The sequence below is a fragment of the Chinchilla lanigera genome, unplaced genomic scaffold (genome assembly GCF_000276665.1).
Source record: "Chinchilla lanigera isolate Chin_1 unplaced genomic scaffold, ChiLan1.0 scaffold00024, whole genome shotgun sequence".
Taxonomy (NCBI): domain Eukaryota; kingdom Metazoa; phylum Chordata; class Mammalia; order Rodentia; family Chinchillidae; genus Chinchilla; species Chinchilla lanigera.
The window spans coordinates 16,486,034-16,492,454 of record NW_004955425.1 but is presented as its reverse complement, the minus strand read 5'-3'; the positions used below and the strand labels follow the sequence as shown (position 1 = coordinate 16,492,454).

At 34.1% G+C, this 6,421-nt stretch overlaps 1 protein-coding gene across 1 annotated transcript in view; it reads left to right on the top strand.

The window, feature by feature from the left end:
- Positions 1 to 6,421, top strand: part of Jmjd1c (jumonji domain containing 1C) — a 209,239-nt gene that overhangs the window by 60,098 nt on the left and 142,720 nt on the right. The window lies entirely within an intron of this gene.

Here is a 6,421-nt window from a genome sequence, read left to right as displayed (position 1 = left end):
AAAAAAAAAAAAAAAAAAAAAACAAACAACAACAAAAAAATAAATTTCATTGCATTGTATCTGTTATCTTTTCAGACTGTGTAGAAGGTAATGAGTACACAGTAAGTTTGATGAAATAATCATATATTAATATCAACAAAATACTTTAAAACCCTTTGAAACATTATTTGAAGTGTTTGGTAAAAGTAATGTGTCAGTGTAGGATGTGGTTTTCAGGTTTTTTTGTGGTGCTTAGGATTGAATTTAGGCCTTGTGAATGCTAGCTAAGTTCTGTACAACTGAGTTACATTCCAAGCCTAGGTTTTTAAAAATGTTTTTACATACAAAGGATAGTTTATAGTTGCTAATTATTATAAATATATGTTTTTTATTTTAGTTATTTACCTCTTTAATCCTTTTCTGTATTGGGAATATATAATATGCCTACTTCTTTGACTATTCTGTTTTAAAAAAAAAATCAGAAGAGGTGAGATTCAAAAGATAATAAAGGGACTCTGTGTAAGTATACGTCAGCGGTAGCACACTAACCTAGCATGCTGGAGTCTCGGTTTGATTCCCAGAATAACTCTCCCACCCTATAAAACTGATTTAAGTAAAAGATAAAATAAGAAGAAAGGGAAAGAAATAAATTTAGTAGTAGCGTGTTTAAAGGAAAATATTTTGAAAAATTGAAAATGATATTTAGAAAGAATAGTTTCGGTAGGAAACTTTGAAAAGCAAAAGAAGATAATGTATGTGTAGTAGTTTTAAAAGTAAAAATTGTGGCGTGAATACTTTGCCTTCTTCATGTAAAATTGAAAAAATGTAAACCATAATTAGTACAGATTGTGATTTTCGAGACCTTACCTTGAAAATTGATTAAACCTGTGAGTGATTTTGATATATCTAAATTTCTGTGTGAAGCGTCTCAAAAGTAGGAAGTAGTAGTGTCAGTAAAAATAAAATGTGTACCTCAATGTCATAGTTAAAGAATAAATAAAACTCTAGGAATTTTTAACCTTTTCTTAGAAGTAATTGATAAGTTACTGATTGTTAAATAAAATATTTTTTATTAAATACTGTGTAATAATTTTTGTTATAATTTTACAACATTGTTTCTATTGAAAAAAATCTCTTAATGTCAAAATAAAGGCCGCTAAAAAAATTAGGACTGTGGGTATAGCTCAGTAATAGAGCAGTTGCCTAGCATGCTTAAGGACCCTGGGTTGATAGGCCAGTACCACAAAAAAAAAAAAGGAAACTTAACATTGACAAACTTTTTATTCAGCTCACTTTCTATTGTTACTCAAAAAGCATGTGTACAGGAAAATTTGGGAAATGTTAAGTTGGTATAAAGTAGAAAAAAAATCATGATTTTAATCTCATCGCCAAAGAGGATAAGCACCTTCATTTTTTTTTTTTTTTGGTTTTTCTCCGGTACCAGGAACCGAACTCACGACCTTGCGCTTGCCAGGCAGGCGCTTTTGCCGCTGAGCTAAATCCCCAGCCCACCTTCATTCTTTGATACGTCTCTTATTTCTTTCTTTTACTGCCATAGTCTTTTTGGTGTTTTTGAGTCAAGGTCTCACTATGTAGCTCAGACTGGCCTTGAGTGCGCATTGTAGCCCAGGCTGGGCTCGAGCTCTGAGCAACCCTGCTGTCTCAGCCTCCCAAGTGCTAGAATTATAGGCATGTGCCACCAGCCAAGGCTTTTCTACCACAGCATCTAAAAATGTTCTGAAATATAGCAAAATATACTTAACAGAAAATTTGGTATATTGACCATTATTAAGTGTACCATTTAGTGGCAATGTGTTCTTTTTTTTTTTTTTTTTCCAGCCTTGAGTTCACTTTTTAGCCCAGGCTGGTCTCGAACTCAGAACGATCCTCCTGCCTCAGTCTCCTGAGTGCTGGGATTACAGACATGCACCATCATGCCCAGCTGGCAACGTGTTATTGTATAGCCTTCAACCATTGAAGTTTTTCATCATGCAAAATTGAAACTCATTAAATAGCAAGCATTTCTCATCCCCCTTTCTCTCTGGCAGCCAGCATCTACTATTGTCTTTATTAATTTAACTGCTTTAAGTGGCTTATATGAATCAGTTTTGTAATTATTTGTCCTGTTATAACTGGCTTTTTTAACCAAGCACAGTGTGTCTTCAGGGTTCATCCACACAGTAGAATTTGTTAAAATTTACTTCTTAAGGTTAGTATTCCGTTGTATACATATGTCACATTTTACTTACCGTTTGTGCATTGATAAGACAGTTGGATTGCTTTTACCTCTTGGTGATTACAAATAATGCAGTTCTGAACATGAATAGATAATGCCCCTGTTTGCAGTTTTCTTATGTGTATACCTAGAAGTGGAGTTGCTGGATCATGTAATTCTATTTTTAATTTTTTGAAATACTCCCATAGTGACTTGCCTAGCAGCTCTGTCATTTTACATTTCTACTAGCAGTTTACAAGGATCATAAGTTCTCTACATCTTCACCAGCACTTATTTTCTGGGGTTGGAGGGTTTGGTTTTAGTATATGGTATTTTTAAAAAATTTTCATACACATTTTTTTTTTTTTTTGGTACCAGGAATTGAACTCAGGACCTTGCACTTGCCAGGCAGGCACTTATGCCACTGAGCTATATTCCCGGCCCATATTTTTTAAATCAAACCTTTAGCTAGAACTTCCAATCATGTGTTTATTGACTATATTTTGAATATTAATCTCTTATCATGTAAATGATTTGCAATTATTTACTGTCATTTTATCTGCTGCCTGTTTACTCTGTTCATAGTGTCCTTTGAGACACATAAGTTTTTAATATTGAGGAAGCCCAACTTTTCATCTTTTTGTTGTTGCCTCTGCTTTTATTTAAAACTGTGAACGAGAGGCAGAGGCTGAGGCACGAAAATGATGATTTTGAAGCCAGCCTGGGCTACATAGCAAGACTCTGTCTAAAGAAAACGAAAACAAACTAAAAGGACCCTCTCCACACCACATACAAAACAACCTACATCACCAAATCCAGTGTCTTAGAGATTTTCTTTACATTTTCTTTTATCAGTTTATATTTGTAAGTCACATGTATGGGTGTTTTATCCATTTTGAGTTAGTTTTCATATGTAACAATGACTAGGGTCCAACCTCCGTTTTTACATAGGGATACCCATTTTCCCTGTGCCTTTTGTTGAAAAGACTTCTCACACAAAAATTTGTCACTGGGCTCTGTGTTCTAGTCCACTGGCCTATATGTGTGTTCTTAATGATGATACCACACTATTTTGAGTACTGTCAAGTTGTAGTAAATTACAAATGAGAACATGTTTGTTTTCTGACTTAGTCTTCTTCAGGATTGCTTTGGCTATTGCATATGAACTTTTGGAATGATTTTTCTATGTCTCCAAAACATGTCATTCAAATGTTGATGGGAATTGTAGTAAATCCATAGATGGCTGTGGGTACTAGACATCTGAACAATTTTCCAGTCCTTGAACACAGGATATCTGTCTAGTATTTGTATTTACTTCATTTTCATTCAAGTGTTTTGTGGTTTTTAGTATGCCTTTCACCTCCCTGTTTAACTTGTATATGATTTATTCTTTTCAGTGTTGTTGTAAATGAAATGTTGGTTAATTTCTTTTTTAAATTGTTCATAATCAGTATTTAGGAATGAAACTGATTTTTTTATGTGTTGATTCCATGTCCTGCTACTTCGCTACTATCATAAGACAGTGGCAAAAGTTTGAAGGCTTTTCCCTAAAGTTGGAAAAAAGATGAGGATGTCACTCCTAGGTTTTACCACTTCTATTCAACGTAGTACTGGAAGTTCTGGTTGGAAAATTAGATGGGAAAAAGATACAAAGGCATTTAAATTGGAAAAGAAGAAGTGAAATTATTGATCAGCATGCTTTATCATGTTATATGTAGAAAACCTTAAAAAGATTTCACAAAAATTCTTAGAAGACCTAATAAATGATTTAGCCAGAGTAACAGGATTCATCTCTTTCTTTAAAATGCAATTTTAGTTAAAAGTAATAAAATTAGTACAATCTGCGTTTTTTTTTTACTTTTAAAAATGTTTCAGTCCATACATTTCTCCTAATGAGTAAATAACTCAAGATAAGTTTTAATGGCTGCATAATACATTTAATTTTAAAATGACCCACTTCCCTAGTGTTTGGTATTATAGTTGTTTTTAATTTGGGGAGCCTTATAATTAACTATGATAAGTACCATTGTGTGTACATTTTTATCTGTATCTGTAATCATTTTGGAAATTTAGAATTGTAGTAGTAAAGTTACTAGTCAAAGGGCATGAACTTTGAAAATCACAAAAATCTAAGCATCTCCTTTCCACAGATGGTTGAAAAGTTACTCTGATAGCACTTCCCCCTCAGTGTGAGTGTTTTTATCATACCAAACCTTTGCAAGTATTAACTGTTTACTTTAGAGCATCTTGTTTTTAAGTCTCAACAAAACCAAAATGAATTTTATATATTAAAGAGGATGTAGCAATGTCATTTCTTTCTCGCTAATTGAATATTTGGAAGTACTATTTATTTGTTTTAATTTGTATTTCTTTAGGAGGGTTTTTTTATGTCTTTCAGCAATCTGTTTTTTGGTAAAACACCATTTTTCAGTGCCTGTTATGGTTGTGTGTCTTACATTTTTTAGGAGCTTTCTGTAATTACCAATATTGTAACCCTTTTTGTCATGTTTCCCAGTTCTGCTAATTGTCTGAGAGTATGTCTTTTTGATCCATAATTCTTTAAGAAAGTCTGTGTAGAATTCCTATCTTCAGTAGTTCATAGAAGAAGTGCATGCCCTCCTCCTTGGCTTCCTGTTTCCTTCCTTCCTTTCTCTTTCCCTCCCCACTCGCCTTTATCCCTCCCTCATTCCCTCCATTTTTAATCTTGTAAAAATTAATAACAAAATAAATGGGAAGAATGCGTGTAATATTTGAGAAAATACTTCTCTTAAGCATTGTGTATCATTCATTTATATATAGTACATCTGACTGAAATTATATTGTTTCTATTCATTACAGTGAGGCTTCTGCCAAGTGTGGTGGTGCACACCTATAATCTCAGCACTCTGGGTGGCTGAGGCAGGAGGATGAAAAGTTAAATCTCAGCCTGGGCAACTTAGCAGTGTATAGTAAGGTCGTGTTTCAAAAGCTGAACAAAAATCTTTTTAAAGGGCTGGTGTTGTAGCTCAGTGCAGAGGTACTTGGTTCAATCCCTAGTACAGAGAAAAGAGGGTAAGGGAAGGGCTTTGGATATCTGTAAGCAGCAGCTTAATGAAATTCAGTCTTTGAAAATTTCTGTTGCAAAGTCGAATGCTGTATCTTCAAATGGGAGAAATTTGTGATTCCATATGTGAAGTGACAACAGAGTGAAACACAGTGGGAATTAATACTTCATCATTAATTTTCTTTTTTTTTTTTTTTTTTTTTTTTTTGGTTTTTCTCCGGTAGCGGGAACTGAACTCACGACCTTGCGCTTGCCAGGCAGGCGCTTTTGCCGCTGAGCTAAATCCCCAGCCCCTCGTCATTAATTTTCTACACATTTAATGTTTCTAATTTTGTGCACATGATACTTGCTTTACATTTTTTGGTACTTAAACATATTTGCAGTTATAATTCTCTTCCCCTTTCACTCCTCCTGTGGTACATATAAAATATTACATGTTGGATATTTTATCTTGTCTACTTTTTAATCCTAGAAAGCAGTGGAAACTGGTTGTGTACCTGCTAGTGTTTAAAATCGTGACAGGAAAATAAATAAGCTGTTGTCTCATTAGTGCATAGTAAAGTTTAGTTTTAAAGTTTAAAAGTAATTACATGTTTAGTAAAATGTGGTTAGATTAATACTTAGATTACTTGTCTGAAATTTTATCTTCATCTTTCCAGTATACCATTTGCAAAACTTGTGGGACACAACATATAACATCTAAAGTGGTGTTTATTTTTTGTTGTTGTTAGATCCTGTATAATAGAGTACCATCCGAGACCATTTCTAGTGACGTAGGCTGACGTAACTTACGTTTTTGTGTAAGTTACTGAATATATTGTTAAATCTCATTTACCTTTTATTTTAAATAAAGTTAAGTTCTTGTGAAGGCATATTTCTCTGCACCAGGGAAAGAAAGTGTTGACAATCATAATTGAAATCAACGAATCACCTACCTAACTGGGTTAGGGCCCTGGCTCCATCTCCTTTAGGAAAACCTTCTGTGGGGAGTGGGGCTTTGACCCTAACCCAGCTGGGCTGTAATACTGCTGCATTTTCTAAAGGGCAGAGCTTTCTACTGCTTTTCTTCTGACCCAGCCTTCCTTCCAGAACACCCCAACCAGAACTAATCTCACCATTTTGTACTTCTATAGAACTTTCTTGTACCTCTGCTTTAACAACCAGCATGCTGTGCTTTGTATTAT